Genomic DNA, 17,500 nt, shown 5'->3' with positions numbered 1-17,500 from the left:
CTATTCCTATGAAATACCAGACAAAAAGTAAGGATCTTAGAAGGGAAGGGGTATAATGAAATTCATGAAATTCTTCGATCCCACAGAAATGATCCGTTTTATTTGACTGATGGAGACAACAAATAATTAGTTATAACAAATTAATATAATTTTTATAAATAATAATAATACTAAATAATAAAAGAAAAGAACTTGATTTCGCTCTCCTTCCTTCTAGTAAAGATCACTTCCTGGTTCGATCAGTTTTGAAATGAGATCCACTTCCCCCTCCTACTAAATTAAATAGTACAACCTTCTCTTAAAGTAAGAACAGGATTCCGGGTTGCTCTATCGGTAAAGAAATTCTATTACCGGACGGAGAAAAGAGAACTAACTAACCGTCAACCCTTAGATCTCTGGTCGGCTATCGGTAAAGGAACCTTCTGGCCGGTTAGGTTAAGCAAAGCAGGTAACCGTCACCGGGGTTTATTCGTGAAAGTCAGCTCTGACCGGGCTCTGGAGATGAATACCGATAGAGCTTACCGGATGCACCATCGACCTCAGACAGCTCGCCCGTGCGGGGGAAGAACTAAAAAGAAAAAAAAAACGTAGTGAGTGAGCAAAAAGCAAATACCAATGAAGACCAGACCTGGAATTTCAAACACGAAAACGTAGTAGCCTAGCCGGGGAGGGATCTTCTCCAGCTCCACTCCTTGTTATATAGTTATAGAGTGGAAAACTACGCTTAAAATTCAAGCCATGAAAGTGAATTTTTGGATTAGAAAACATGGCCTCGGAGACCTTTCCTAGGTGGATCGAAGAGCTGCTAACAAAAGGGCGAAGTCGAGATGGATTCACACATAAAATAGACGTGGACGGATGGAAAGCCCGGAGACCAGAGACCGGAAGAAAATATCCATTTTTTGGAAAAGACAGAGATGAAGATTGAGCCAATGTTTTAAAAAATACCCATACCATAAGCAGATTCCACTTCTATTTATTATAGATTCTATATTTTGCACCTTCAAAAGAGATCTCGAAGGGAACGGGGTATATTGAATTACCAGAAATCGATTCATGTGTACTTCTTGCTGCTTCAGGGAAAGAAAGATAGAGGAACTAATTCAAGACAGTCATTTTGGACGGGAAGAGTATGACATATTCCAGGGGCAGATGCCACTTCCACTTGAATTAAGGAATGAGCGTGGTGCGGGGTATATTACATACAATAATAAGAATTCTTGTTTCGCTACAGCCGTACCTCCGTACTCTGATTTGACAGCTCGAAAGGGAATAGATGTTCCATCAAATGGATGAGTGTACCGTAGTGGAGATATTGATTTGGTAAACGGAGGACCCCAAAGACCGGCATCTATTTTATAAAAGAAGAACTGGATTGACCAGACAGCGTGACCGTTGACCAGCCAACCGGCAAATACATTTCATTTATACATAAGGAAGGATCCAGCTGGTGTGCCACACCTCCAACTCCAACTACTACAGGAAAGACCCCCCTCTCATGAATCAATTTGATGGATCTTCCTCTTTTGGAAGTTGGAAGTCCCGCCAACCGGTGGCTCTGGTTTACCATTATGATTATTTACCGTCCTCCTCTACCTCTATAATTGGATTAGTGGTACTACTTTACCCTAAAATGAGTATGTTGTTGTTAATATTCCTTAATTCTTATTATGTTGGTACTTTTTCCAATGCTATTGAGAATTCTGCTTATTCATATGCATGTGTTATCCCTAAATCCCCATCAAAGTCCAAATCCTCAAAAACTACCCATTCTGAACGTTGAACGTTTTCCTTATGTCGCAGCAACCAGCTAGCTAGAACTAGAAGAAGAAGGCGAGCTAGCAGATGAACTAAGCAGCATACTTTATATGTTGAATAGAAGGAATGAAACCGACGTACCGTAGGCGGGTTTCTTAATGAAAGAACGAAACCACCGCCCGCAGCTGCTCCTCCAACGCCAACGGCTACTGATTGTGTCAGCCATTCCTTTCTTCTTGCTATTGATATAGTGGAATTCATTCCCTTATATTGACAAATCCGTTTTTTTCAGTTAAAGTCTATCTCTAAACGGGGATTGATGAAGAACAGCTCCAAGAGACTTTAAGCCATAACTCACCCTAGGCCCAGCCCCTTAAACAATATATGAATAGTTACAGCCCCTTACTCTATGAATGTAATGTTCACCTTAAGTTCAGGTTAGGTTACCGATTTCCCGCGTTCTGTTCTTCTTCACTTTCAAATAACCTATTTTGATGGCACGATTGGAATTACCCGAAACACCCGGTAAGGTGAGGAGCACATATACATATTCTCGCAGATATCGCCCCGAAAAAAGGACCAGGATTGATGAGGATTGACCAAGACCGAAGCTCCCTAGCTCAAACTAAGATCTTGGCTTCCCTTCCTTCGCTCATTGGGTATGCTCTGCCTTTCCTTTATTAGGAAAATAACGAACTCATTCTGATTTGAGCATTAAGTCAATACAAAGTGCTGTTGGTCTTATCGCTTCAACAACCTAAGCCAAGTAGGTCCTATCAAGCAGGGAGCTACTACTAACATCTTTTAACAACTATCTGCCTAACCAACGTGACTTCCTTAAGCCAGTCCCTTCCCAGTGCTCTGGACGAAGGCTTTTTAACCTTTAGACTTGAAAGCACTCCCACTAACCCTTCGCGCTCCTCATTCCTTCATACCCGGCAAAGTCCGCCTTAGAAGATCCGATCCCGACGCCCTCTTCTTCTCGGAAACGAGGAGCCCTAGAGCCTTCTGAACGAAAACCTCCTTTTTCAACAAATACGCTCTTCCATTTAGGCTAGGCCCTCTTTCTTTTATACGCTTTCCTTTCAACTTTAATACCGAAGACCTCAACGAAAGAACTAGGGCTCTTAAATCAACTACACTCAGGGGCGAGACAGGAAAGAGAGCACCGGATGATTGAACACTATAAATATCTCTAGAAAGAGTACCAGTGCTTACTCTTGCACCGCTTACGGCTTCTTCTTTAACAACTTATTCTGTCTCTTAATCCGATTGTGGTCATACTTCTTCGACTAGGGAATCTTCTTCTTTTTATTTAAAATAAATAGGAATGAAACTACTGCTATGGAATCTTCTGTAACAGACTATTCTCTAGGAGCGGATTCGTGTACTGATGAGTAAGAAAGTAGCTTCAAGCTAGGACACATCGAAGAGCATGTGTTAAGCATAGGGCTTAGTTGCATTTGAATGAGTAAGCGATGCCATTGAATCAGCTCTTAGAGGAGGAATTACCTTTGTTATCGGAATCTGAAGCTGCTATCGAATAGGCGTAGAGGCGCTGTTCACACGTCTTGTTGAAGATGGTGCGGTTTTTGCTTCTTTCTATTCTTTCTTATCCCCAGGTAGGAAAGTAGGGATTTTACCTTTTCGAGGGATGTAAGTACGATCCCAGCACCACATCCCCGCTCGCTCGCAGCGCCGTCGAATGCGAATGAGAGAGACCAGTGGGGAGCAACTTCAAGGGACTGGATGTGCATAATACCCTCATCAGGAAATTAGGTCGGGAGAGGCTGACCTTCTGCGATCGGCAATGCCGCCAAATGGTCGGCTAGCACTTGCCCTTTTATGGCTTTACGCCGAACATATTTGATCTCGAATTCCGATAGCAGGAGTGGCCATCTGACCATTCTACCCGGTTTTTCAAAAATTTCAACGGGTCTAGCCCAGCGACTATCAGTGCCGGACCTGCCAGCAGGTAGTGCCGGAATTTCTGAGCTGCCCACACGGCGGCTAGGCAGGTTTTCTCGATCAACGTGTACCGAATAGTACAAGGGGGGAACCGAAAGGGTAGCTACCAGGTACGAGACAGAGCCAATACAGAGTATGACTATCAGAAAAGAAAGAATAGAGCAGTGTATGGGGAGAGAGCATGCCCATTATCCTAAAGCGAAAACAGTAGGCGGACAAAGCGAGAAGAGAAAAAGAAAGGAGATGCCTTTATTTTATTCTCTTAGGGAATTTATTGAAGGGGGCGGTCTTTCTTATGAAATAGGGCCACCAAGCCCACTTCGGTTAGCTACTTAGGATTCAACACACAGAGGGGATTTCGAACATTGTCATTGTTCGACGAAAAATCTCGATAAACATAGAACAGAACTAAGGTGCGCAGCCTCAGAACAAAAACGAATTTGCAACGCACAAAAGAAAGATAAAGATTTGAGATTCTTACGCTACACTCCTTCAAGCCAATGTTAAAGAATTAATATGGTAAAGAAAGAGACAACAGCGGATAACGCGCATCAAGCAGAAGACGCGCATCTCTGTTGACTTCATAACTACGCTACCTTGAAAGCTTTCTTGAACGTAGCAGTCGAATTCGAATGTTCTCAAAAGTCTGTCACGTATGGAATTGGATGAACTCTAGCTCTCGGCATCAAGACCGACAAAGAGCCTTTTGCACCTAGCAAGGAAAGAAAGACAGATTGCGCCTACTGACCACCTAGTTCTCTAACGGCACCTGCCCGAAAGTACTTACTTTGCCTGCACTACCGGCAACCCAAAAGCGGAATGCTACAATACAAGGAGAAAGACGAAAAGCTTTAACAAGGGTTGAATTGAAATCCCAGGGGCACCCCCTTCCGGCGCATCCAACCCAGTAGTGGGTGCAAGTAACATGGGAGGTAGCAGTAGGGGTTCTGGTTGGACTTCTTTCGGTATAGGCGTATTAGCGGAGCCCCGTCCTGATGAGGAAGACGGGGATCAATGACATTACAATATGTGCCTGGGTCCAGAGTGACTCCGACTACTTGTAGTTTACGCATTCACAGATTCAAGAAAGCAATTAAATGAATCCGATGGATGGATGTTTGGCTCAAGTGCTTAAGGAAGAAAAGAAGAACTAGATGGCTCGGGCTTGAAATGGGATCTCATACTCCAGAGAGACGAACTAAACTCAGACGGGACAGAGAGTCAAGAAGGCTCACTTGCTATGGGGCTTCCTCTAGCGAGGGGGAAGGCTTCCTAGTGACTACTAATACAAGGATTTCACTTCGGATAGATAGCACTCAAGCTTGTAGTCCCTCCCTTCTTCACCTGCATTGCTTGAATCATTCCCAGCGGACGGATTGAAGGTGGCAGGGGAACGGAAACCAAGAAAGAAGAATTGCCAATTCGGGATTACTCTTCTGTGAAGCTAGCCGCACCTTCTATTGATGGACGGGCCCCTTTCGCTCAGGGACATGAGAACAAAGAGAAGAAAGATTGACTCAAGCACTCCCGCTGGTAGTCCTTTTTGAGAACCCGAAAGAGGATCCCTATCCAAATTTGACTTGAAAAATCCCCCAGTTCAGCTCTTTTCTTCATAGCTCATCGACAACGAGGCAATCGAGATCTTAAAGCTTCCGGGATCTCTTTGACAAAAGGTGCATAGGAAAGAAGGGGAATCTTGTTCGTCGGGTTTGGGCTTTGTACTGTCGCATGATGGCTCGGGTATCGTTAAAGAGAGAGAAAGAATTCAATATTCTCACTCAAATTCATCACAAGGATCGAAATGGAGACTCTCGCCGCTACCAAGAAGAAATGGAAAGTAGGGGGCTCTGGTCATTCCTGCAGTTAGGGGGGTTCGGGCGTAGGATATGATGACTTAGGTCCAAAGAAAAGGATTAGATGGTCGAAAGGTATGAGATTCTTGGGCTCTATCTGAATTGGATTCCCGCTAGGAAAGCATCCATGAGTTCCCATTGCTCCCTCCTCCTGTACTGGTGAACTGGCGAAGGAAGAATCACGACCACAAGGTATATTGATCCCGAATCATCCATTCCAGTTTGAAACTTGGCTCCTCTCGCTTTAAAAAGGAACTAAATAACCTAAAGTATGCTTCCATATGCGTCTGGTTTTGTTAAAAAACTTCAACTAACTTACCTGGCTAAAAAAGGCCGGAAGTCAGAGTGCTGGTGAGCAATCCGAGCGTTGCAGTCTTTCTGGGAAGCATAGTTTTGGCTGCTTTACTGGCCGGAATGGTTGCTTCCAGGATATAATAGTGATTGGGCGTCTAGTTAGAACCTACATATCCCATCTTTCTGTAACGAAAAGCGTTCTCATAAAAGAATAAGAAGTGTAAGTAGATGCCACTTTCGCTTCGAGAGCTTAATCAAACATCTTCCGCTATCTTTTCCTTATTCTCTAACCAATTATCCGATTTCATGGTTTTGGATTCTCGTACAAAAAAAACCCCGTGTAACTACGCCACAACTGACTTCATCGCCAATATCTTTACGAACCTTGGAGCGGAGCGGGAACGATCCTGGCCTGGAGTTTAGGAGAGAGAGACTTGGAAGAGCTTTCTCTCAACCGGCCTCCGGATATTCTTGGTGTTGAATGGGCCCCTTGAGTTTGTAAAGCTGAATCCTCATCCCGATCCCGCTTAAAAGAGAATCAAACAGCTTGCTCAACACACATGTTTCGAAGAACGTCTTTTTCGGGAGGTGAAAGACACAAACAAAGCAAGTGATTAATCATGTCCTATTCCCCGCTAAATGCTCGTGTACTCAAGGGCTTTCAAAAGCAGTTCTCGAGGTGAAGGAAGCGCGAGCAAGTCTTACTGGCTTTAAGAGAGGGTGCCCCTATAGGCCAGTTCCTTAGCCCGGTCAAAAAGAATGCTTTGGTGACTTGAAAATGAACCACATGCGCAGATGCCGCTGCATAGGAATCAGCCTCAAGCAGGCACAGATGGTATAAGAGCAAAATCTGCAAGCAAAGGGGCATGGCATATAGAGCAAGCAGAAAAGCCTAAAGAGCAGGCAGCAAAGCAAAGAGAGCAAGTTCCAAGGCTAGAAAAAGCACCAGCCATTAGTCCTTTGACAAGTGTCACCATCCTAAGCAAAGAAAAGGCAAGTCATTAAAGTGGTCATGTGAGTGTGATGTGCCACTTAAACTTTTGTGTACAACCCCCACATGTGACTTTCGACTAAACTAAACTTAAAGAAAAACTATTTCAGTCAGCTTAGCACCAATCAAGAATCCCCGATCAGATAGAATTGAAAGTATGGTGGAAGAAGGTGAAAAAATGCAAGAGGATTTCTATCATCAGGATTAAGATTGCAATTTATGATTCATTAGAATCAATCTCACTTCATGCCACTGGAAGCAAAGATTTTGAATCCTAGGTTTGACTGTCTTCTGATGAGAGTCTTACGATTTAATGCGAGTGTGAAGATTGGAATGTGGAGCCTAATGAGATTAGCTTGAGGCTAGAGCCTAGAAGGAAATGTTAGTGAACTTGGTCTAACTATCTTCTTTACTTTATAGGAGTGGAAGCGAAAAGATTTGGGGTTGAAGTCAGATGCATCCTAATGAGAATTTCCATTTGCATTACCAGAAGCAAGATGGGCATAAAGTTAAAAGTACCTGAGATTCCTCTTTTCCATAGCACCCCCTTTCTATAGGAACGTAATCGTAGGGAGATTTCGCCCCGTCTACGTGTCATAGTTCTTTCTTCTTTTTTTATACCCGTAGTAATTCAATATATGGTAAAAGAGTTTCGCAATAGGAAATCCCTGAATCGCCTTTCCCCTAACCCGGAATGAAGATTTTATAGCTTTGTGAACGGCCAGAGAGAGCTTTTACGCATGAAGTTAGCTTTCTTACAGCAGCAGATAGGCTCACAGCGGATACGACAAGACCGGTTATTCACTCAGAAACAACAGCGCATTTAATAGCAGCATTCGATGCATCAAGGAATTCCTCTCCCCAAGAGAGAGCAGACGATTTGCTTTAAAAAGAAGGGGCTGCCTTGGATGAAACTCTATCAAATGGGGTTTGGGGCTGAGACTACTGGAACTCGTCTTTTTCTGCTTTAAGAGAGGCCCTTATAGAGCTGACAAGGAAGTTCACTCCGGAAGCAAAAAGAGTCGTTACGCTGCATCTAATAAAATTAGTAAGGCGACGGAACTTCTTAACCACGGTCTTAGAGAAAGAGCCAAAGCAAGGACTGAAATGAAGATGGCTGGGATTGATGCCCACAATCGGATGCTAGAGAATAAGCCAATAACAATCGAAAGGGCAGGGACTTCTTATTCTTAGGCGCCTGTTTGATATTTGATATAAGGGCTTGTTTGCAAGCTAAGGGCGATACAGATATTTCATTAACAGATTTGACTGATTCTTACTTCTTTGCACTAGTCTCATAGCCATAGCAATCAGGTAATCGACCCATTTTGAAAAAAGAGCAAGCCCCCCTCAGCAAACAAGGGCGTTTAGTAATTTAACCTACCGCCTTATCTATCTCTACTAAAAAACTTCTGTCACCCGATGGAATCTCGACTTGGGTGAGTGCGGAACGTGCCTCAATAGCCCCGCGGCATTTTCTCGATCAAGATGAGGTGACGTCCAGGGCCACTAGTTAGCCTGAGTACTAGCCGTGGTGCTTGCTAGCCATCGTGGGTGGACCGCTTAGCCTGAGCCAAGGGGCCATACCGTACACTTAACAAGGGAGCCACTCTGCCAGAGCGTGTTATGTTAAGCCCTAAATTCAAGAGTTTTCTTTTATGAATTTTTCATAAAGATTCGGAAATCTTTCTTCTTTCATTCTGGAAGAAGGGATTGGCGAGGTGTGCAGCAGGGGAAACGGTGAATGATGGGGGTTGGTTGGAACCAGCTCGGCTACTTGACTTCTTGCCGTTTCATCAAATGAGTGAAATAAAGAAAATGATGAAGTCTCGTTCATATCTTCACTCGGTTGGAGTATTGCCCCGAGTGCGGAGCAAGATTGAAAGCATTCTGGGATCTCGAGTAGATCTCCTTTCGGGTGGGCATTTCCATATGGATCTGTTAGTCCTGTTTCTCTTTGAAAAAGGGCATAGCGAGCCAGCTTTCTGATCCCCAAGCTCTGTTCAAGTTCCAGGTAAGCTAGAATTGGCTGCTCATCTTTCTTTCCAGGCCAGTTCATTCCAAATTGGAAACTTTCAAGGAAACTTCCCACTCAATTAAGGGCATGCATTTATAGCTGCCAGGCAGGATTCCACAGTCCGGGCATTCAATCTGCTTCTTTCTTTCCGACATCTTGATTCAAACAAATTCTTATCTACTATGTGATGGTGATGTCCAATCGTTATTCTATATGATGAGTGATAGCTGACAGGTCAATGGTCTCTTTCTCAGCTAGCTGCCATAATAGGAAGTAAAAGCCAGTTCAATCAGTACTTCGGATGACTTTCAAGTGGGAATAGACTTCCTAAGGCAAGTCAAGGATTCTAAACCACACATGAATTCGCTTTGCATTATAGAAGACAAGACACCTCCATGCTTCCTCTGGTACAAGGGACCAAGAAGACCAAGTTCATGCTATCAGCCATAAAGCTAAGAAAGGCTTTTAGAAGAAATGCCCACATTAATACGCTTGGTTGACCTTCTCTTCTTCGTTTTACTACTTCAGGTCCCAATCTTTGTTAAAAAACTTAGTTAGCTGGGCTTTTTCATGTTCCCGAAAGAAACTGATTGGCATATGTTGTGATATGCTTAACACATGTACCTTGGACTCTGCTTTCTAGATTGATCTTTAGCTGAAAGACCCTTTCTCCTGTTCCTGAAACGAATTAGTGTTGATTAGCTGTCACATTCGGTCAAATGGCACATTCGGAAGGTGTGAAATTGCCTGTGTGGAGTTTCCGTTCTCTTCTGGAAGAAAGGTTCACAGAATCGCAAATTGCATAACATAAGAAGGGCCCGTAGACAGAAGTGCCCGAAAGCCGGTCGACTTTTTTTATAAAGCGAACGAATGGAACTAAACTACTAGCAATCTATGGGAATGATTAAATAAGTCCGATTCCTCTCGGCGGCACTCTGCTCATGGTAAGGTAAGGAAGTTGAATGTGAACTCTTCTTGGCTGTTAGCTCAAAGGGAGTGAAGTCCGCCTATCAATCATAATAAAAGTACGCCCTCTCTCTTGTCAACTCTGAATTCATGGTCGAATGTGAACAAGGAATAAGCAGTCTTAGCTGCAGTTGCCGTTGAAGGAGTAAGCGCAGCTATTCAATCCGCATCTGGCTGCTGGAAAGCTTGACTTGGACTCTTTCCTGGCAGGCTCTCTCATACGTTAAAAGACAAATAAGTAGTGGATCACGGCGCAAGGTAGCGAGATTTTGAGGGAAATGACATGGATCCCTTTATTTAATTAAGCGGAATAGGCTGTGATACCAGATAGTGAAAAGAAAGGTTGGCAGTGAAAGTTGGTTGCATTTGAGATGCTTTCATCGGCCTAGCCTTTTGAATCATAAATTGACGTAGATAGAGGCATTCCGCTGCAAGAGAATCCGCAATTGGGGAATAAAATGCATAGAATCCGATGCACTCGAAAGGCAGCGAAGGAAGTTACGGATTAGCTGATCTAGGGGTTCCCGGCTCGAGGGAAAGAAAGAAATAGAACGGGAAGTGAAGAGGGAATGCTTTGTGCCCAGAAACTAAGACTTCACCTGATCGGCAACCCTAGGATTCCTAGTGAAAACTACACCTTCATCTCGATCAAAGGTGGGATCCCAGATCGCTTGAAGCTTCCTATTCGCCTTTCGGGGGGTCCCCCGTTGATAGATAGGGGCAATCTCAAGGTAGACAGGACTAAGACTATTCTACGACAGCTCTTCTTTTCGTCCCACTTCTAGATTGAACCACCTGAAAACATCACTTGGCTATGGTGACTCTCTGACTGGCTCTTGCTTTCTCACTCATTGATCAAGGGAAGAGGGTCGGGCACTTGAAAGCTATCGCTTGAGATAAAGAACATATAGGTACAGAGCCCTTTCGGTAGGGGGTCTGGGTCCGTCTCAGTTCAGTATTGGAGTCCATTGTGTTGTGAGAATCTTTTAGAAATGCATTTGATCAAGAGGAAAGGATTGAACGACTGATCGACCAGGGAGAAAGCTACCTTTTTAATGTCCCTCCCAAAAAGTAGAACTTTCGGTCTACTCAGATAGGAAAGTCAAGTTCATGTGGAAGCTTCAGTCACAGGTGGGGAAGCAAGAGAGAGAGAAGGAAGCTTGGTTCGACCAGACATTGATCCCCTCGGAAAAATCCCATGTTGATGGAGATCCATCCGTTGGGGCACCATACCCCACCCACACCCAAATCAATGCTCGGCTAGCTTGTTTCTGATGACTATTTGGGATATTCCAAAAATAAGAGGAAGATGACGGGAGTGCGAAACTCAACCACTGAAATTGGTACACGAAGGCTCCACTATGTGGGTTCACCTCTAAAGATCTTAAAAAACACGAAATGCGGGCTCAAGAGAAAGCAAAGCGAAAGTTAGGAGATATAGGAGAACCATGGGTTGAGGACAAAGGGCATGATCAAACCGTCTTTTCGGATGAGTACTTTGCTTCGGTACCGGGAGTCTGACAAATGAAGTGAACTCTACATTGACTGCCTAGTACTCGACTCGGAAAGAAGACTCACTCACTGTGCTTTCATTTCATGACAAAGTGGCCGAGAAAAGACCTTATTCTGTGTTGAAGCAAGAGGCATTAGGAATCCTAGGAAGAGCGCCAGAAAGAAGCTCACTCAGTAGTGTGGTCTCATCGAGTCGGAGAGGAAGCATCAATCAGCGCATAGGGAATCCGGTGATGGAAAGAGTGCTCAACAGCAGCTCCCGGTTAAATCGATAGGCCGAAAGCTGATTTAGACAAAAAGATTTTTGGTTGGGAGGGATACATGTTCCCGTCCCAACGGAGTGATTGATGGAATCGAACAGATTCGGTTGGGTCGACCTTCTATATTACCTAGTTGCCCATCTATCCCTCGTCTGGGGCCACTACCCCCAATTAAAAGTTTCTCCCGGTCTGGCTAGAGCAATGAGGGGAGTTAGAGTGGGGTCTTTCCTTGCGCCCAACGCGTATCACTACTATGAGGCGGCAGCTAGCGATGCACGATAAGAACATCTTTTATCCCACCTATTACACCATATTCATTAGTCGATCCCATCCCGAATCTAGCTGACCCGACTCCCCTTTTTATCATTCCCATCCTAAAAACCCCATTCTTTTTAGATCGGACATAATACCATCCTCCACAACTCATACGTCAACTGAACTACGTCCATCCTGGAACAAGTAAGGTCTGAAGGCGCTTCCTTCCTTCGGTCGCCTCGGGTCGGAGGCAAGCTTCAAGACAGGACTGAAAGCACCAAGTCGGAAAGAAAGGAGCAAGTGTGGCTTTCTGTCTCCCTGTTTGTTGCCTGGAGACCGGGGGTGCTTGCGGCCAGCAGGAAGTTGTTCTGGCTTTAGAACTGAGACCAGAGGTGCTTGCAGACCGGAGGTCGCGGCAGCTTGCTTGCTAAGGTACGAACTAGTGCTGGTAAATGAACGAACCTGTGAATTCTCGCGGCAGGCGTTCTCGAGGTCTTTGGTCTAGTGAAAGCCTTCTTTCTCAGGAAGCGCAAAAAGTCCATTCGGAATTTTTAGGTGGTTAGGGGTACCTGTTTCTGTGGTTCAGCCTCCCTGGATCTGGGCAACAGCCGATTTCTCAATAGGGCCGACGATCAAATCTTCGAACAGCACCCATGCATGCAGGCCCATACCATAGCTCGGCTTTCGTCGGGAAGTCAGGCAAGGCGCTGCCCTCTTGGCAGACTATGACCAATTCCAGATCATAAGGGAAAATCAGCTCTATGTGAAAAAGGTGCTTTGCATAAGGTCTAGTTCCTTGGGCACTGGATTGGCGACGGCATGAGTTGATTGGATCAAAAGAAGATGCGTGCAAGCCGTGTTGGACTGGGAGACGCCACGCAAGGTGTAGGAACTACGATTCTTCGTCAGATTAGTCATACTTAAAAAGATATATTTATATTAGAATAAATACTATAGGCTCGAGGGCTTCTCGGGTGATCGTAAGGGCTTAAGCTGCTTTTGCTTTTTGCCTTACCTTCTAGTAAAGGGCGAATGAGGGGCGTGTGCAACCTAGAGAGATGGCCGTCTCTCTTTGATGAATGTGGATCGAGGTTCGGTTCATTTGGAAAAGAGGTCAGTCTTAGGGGAGACCATGCGAATGGTTGAATTGATGACTTCGCTTCGATCTCTTCGACTGAACCTGAAGGAGACTTCGATCATTCAACTTTAGCTTCTGAAGGGTCACTTGGAATTCCGAAAGTTATTCTTCTCTTTCAGATCCCGGCCTTGGTAGAACTTGTCTTTGATTGGGATTTCGATTGAAAAGATGTTAGACCGCTTCCTCATGTGCCTAAGAAGCTGGAGGCAATCTCGATTGAAGCCAATTCAAGTTTTTCCTATTCAATCTTTATTATAGAAATAGCACTCGATCAAAGGGGAGCAGTGGTTGAAACCTCTGTAATCGATCGATGGTAACCTCGAAGCTGTCTGGGACAGGAGCAAACTCATATTAGGCACTGCCGCAGCATCAATGGTACAAGGAAGAGGCACAATAGCGAAGATCAATCCATCTCAATCTACAAAAACATTGCCTTGGGCATGCAACCAACCCGACTTGCGCCCCATCCTTTTACCCTGCTTGCTGGCTGGAACTTTTTAGAACTTGCCTGCTCGCTTTCCTAAGAGGAGAAGCACTACCGTGAAAAGATAGAGTCAGAAAGAACCAATGGCTAGCCGGGATCGACAGCAAATAGTGATACAACTCCAACTCAAACGAAAGCCCCGGAGACATGGAAAGCAGTTAGCCCTAGCTAAATCCTAAATATATTACTACTATGGGGCGGACTGGCTTGCATAAGGATTGTAACGCGATGCAGAAGGAAGGGAATTCAGAGAAACTGCTCCTATTTATACTGGAACTAGCTTCGCTTATCTTATCACTAGAAGAGAGATAGCCTCGAAGGGCTTAGCAAACAAGAGGGCAGCGCCTTGCCTGACTTCCCGACAGAAAGAGAGGATATATTGCTTGCTCTGGAATGAGAAATGATGCAGAGGTTGTCTCTGAGAGTTTTAAAACGAGAAGTAGAGAGACTTTTGGTGAAGATGTCGGCAGTTTCTTTCTCCGTAGGAAGATAAGAAAGGCGCAAGTCACCAGTGTTAACATGTTCACGCACAAAGTTAAGATCAATCTCAATGTCTTTCGTGCGCGCATCCTGGATAGGATTAGAAGCCATATAGGTAGTACTGAGATTGTCGAAAAAAACTTGAACCGGACGTAGAATAGGAATACACAGTTCACGAAGAAGGAAGCCAAAGTCAGTCAGCAACAGTGGCAGCTAAGGAGCTAGGCAGCTAGGAGTTGGGAGTTAGGGGAAGTTGTCTTAGTTAAAAGGAAAGGAAAAGCACTTTCAAGAGATCCTAGGCCGAAAGCCATTTCTCTTTTGCTCCTTGGGTATCTAGCTTTAACACGCTTTCTGCTTAAAGAAAGATTGCCATAGAGACGACTGATACAGACAGGGGACAACTCTTTTTAAGAAACCAAGGGATTCGATCAAAGAAAGAGAGAGAAGGGTTCACGGGCAGGTATACAAGAAAGATCGACCTTTCTTTCGCCTGAATTATCACATTTGAGTTTCCGGTATAGGCTCTCCTACATGAGATTTATTAAATAAAAGAATGATTTGTGGGTGTGTCTATTTTCTGGTTTACCAATTTCTGGACCCGTACTGATTCGGCAGCTCGATTGGAATATTTAAAAGAAGGAGTTCGTCCCGCACCTCCTGGTGTGCTGCTTCCTGCCACTACTTTTTGAGTTGGTTGAATTCATATAAAAGAGTTTTTTTCCAGTTTTTCTAGTGGAATTAGACTTTCTCTCTTCCTAAACTGGAAATACACGCTTTTATTTATTGAGGCTTTCAAGACCTGAGTACCCACCCCCCTTGCGTAACCCCCTAGTTTAGGCTCATTAATTGCTTGTATACCAGGCCGAACCTAACGCGAAAAGCCCTTGCGCGGCATCCGTTTTCTTGTTTGTTGACAGGAGAAGTCTATTTACATGAAGGAATTACATTGAATAAAGTAGAGGAATAAAAACCTACGGGTGCCTTCCTATGTTGGAACTCCCACCAAGCGTTAACTGCTACACGAGAGTACAGCTAACCTAAGCGGGAAGAGCATATTGAATTAACAGACGGGAATCCAATCAAATGAATTAAAGGAAGGGAATTGCACAGGAATGCTAGACTCAACTAATTGTGCCTCCCGTTTTGTTTACTCTACTTGAAGAGAATCCCTAGCGTACTTTACTTTGATAGATAAAGGGAATGCTACCGAGCACCGACCAAATCTGGAAATTTGTTGCAGTCCCAAAACAAAATCGGCCTTTGTCTATGCCCCTTTTAAACAGACGAGACGGACGAAAACTATATATAGATATTCCGGAAATCCATCGAAATCACTGACCTCCGAGTCCATGTTGGCTCACTGAATACCAACTCGAGAACTTCATGTCGTCATAAGATCCACAACGGGAGGCTTTGCTTCGGTCACGGTACGAGTGAAAGAAAGGATAAGATCTTTCTTAAAAACGGCACAATACTTGGCCGTGAAGCCTGCGCTGGCTCGAACTCCATAACTGACCGACCGGTGAAAGGAAAGCTGGACCTCTTGAAGGGGTAGCCGGACCCGAAAAAAAAATCTGGCAGTTATTGATGGCTCGGAAAGAAAGCTGGGCTAGGTGTTCTTCCCTGAGCTTAGAAAGGAGCTGTTCGCCTCGAGGCTGTACTATTATCCTATCCCGTGTCAGGTTTAAGAGGATAGGCACTTCTTATAGGTACTGGGCTGGGTGGAAGGCATTGAAAGATAGGAGGAATAGTGGTAAGCGGAAAAGAAAAGGAGGATCACGAAATGCAACACAACAAGGGGTTCCGCGCTTGCGCGAAGGAAGAAGCGAATCAATCAGAATGGAGACAGGGAGGCGAGGCGAAAGAGAGATTTTCGAGCTTGCAAGCAGCAAGCAACAACGGCGGAAAAGCCGTTGCGCGCTAGCTTCTAGTTTAGGGGTATAGTAGGGGTGCCTTTTTCTAAAACTTATATTAATAAGCTTTTTATTTTGGAACCCTAGTTTTGGAGTTTTCCGCAACCTATACCGTCACTAATATTACTAATATAAAGAAAGGGCTTTTTCAGCTGCATCGCACTGCCGCATAAACAATGGATCCGCCGGGCTGGATGAGCAACCTTCTCTGGAAAAGAGTAGTGAAAAGCCATGTCACTTGGAACGGAACTGGTTGCTTACTTACTTTTAGTAAGACCACTTTGGTAAGCAAAATTCTATAGGCATGGTTGCTTACAAGACAAAACAAAAGCTAGCTTCTATATGTTCTTTGCCTGAACATATGGAGGAAGCAACCCTTTATCTGATCTGGCCTATATACCAGTAGTGGAGTGGCTTGCTACTTTCAATCATAAAAGGAAAATGGAGCAAGGCAAGGGAGAAAGAAGTTGTCCCCTCTTCTCTGGTAACCCGCCGCCGATCATATAGAGCGCTCCGCCCGCCACCTCATGTTCCAAAGTGAAACGGTTGTTCTTCCTTCCCCGCTCCCTCTTTTTATACATATGCGGTGGCGGCTAGGTAACATAATGGAAATGTATCGGACTGCAAATCCTGGAATGACGGTTCGACCCCGTCCTTGGCCTCGGGGAGTGGCGAGCAGCACGGAACTTTAATTAATCAAATGGCATAGGGGGGCTTTCCTTTGTTAGAAATCCACAGACAACATACTGAAACTTCCAAACCAAAGAAATGCAACATGAGAAGGAGCTTTTTACGCTTCAAATTCAGTTTTTAGAATGAAAATACGCCCCATGGTCGATCGAAGGTCCTATACCAGTTAAACTCAAATCTATCTTACCTTCAATCCATCTTGCCAGCTCATAAATGTTAGACCGGGCTGACACAACCGAATTGGTTGAGGAAAAGGAAACCCCAGCGACCAAGCACTCCCGCCCCCAAAAGCTGAGATCGAACAACCGCCAGATTGTCGAGGACACGTCTGAAGAGGAGGCGGGCGCCCTCTAAGTCACCCACCCTACCCACTAATGGACTATGAGGGAGGCAGGCGAACGGGAACCGACCGAGAACCCGAACTGATTGACTGGCTGACCCCTGAATACATACTCGATTCATTAGGGTCGGAGATGGATGAAACCAATCAGAAGTGCAAATAAATCGCGCAAGCGAAGACGGGAAACGGACCGCAGCGCAACGACTAGGACTCGTGTCGGAGGAGTTTTGAGCATGAGCTACCACTCATGCAGCGGCAAGGACCCGCAACTCTCGAAGGGGCCACCCACCGCCCGATGTAGCAAATCCTCCCTTTACTCAATGTACCGCGCTTATCCTCTTTCAATCAAGGGAGAAAAAAAAGAAAGAGAGAAAGAGGTCTTTATTGAAGAGGCTTTGCACCTGAAATAGGTGCAGAAGTTTATTCTGGTCTGTGCTTTCGAAAAGATGAAGATGCAAAGGGTAAAGAGAAAGTGTCTTTTGAACAACCAACCTGACATAAGGATTCTAGCTCGCCCACTCTAAGCAGATGAGGATTCTCGGGCGGGGAAAAGCGGCACTCGACATCTATTAAACAACACC

At 44.8% G+C, this 17,500-nt stretch overlaps 1 pseudogene; it reads right to left on the bottom strand.

The window, feature by feature from the left end:
- Positions 1-5,842, bottom strand: part of LOC127905562 (photosystem I P700 chlorophyll a apoprotein A1-like) — a 9,161-nt pseudogene extending 3,319 nt beyond the window's left edge.
- Positions 5,843-17,500: the final 11,658 nt, after the last annotated feature.

Source organism: Populus trichocarpa, chromosome 7 (assembly GCF_000002775.5).
Source record: "Populus trichocarpa isolate Nisqually-1 chromosome 7, P.trichocarpa_v4.1, whole genome shotgun sequence".
In the NCBI taxonomy this organism is placed as follows: Eukaryota; Viridiplantae; Streptophyta; class Magnoliopsida; order Malpighiales; family Salicaceae; genus Populus; species Populus trichocarpa.
Note: the sequence above shows the minus strand (reverse complement) of the source record. Positions and strands in the feature narration are given on the sequence as shown.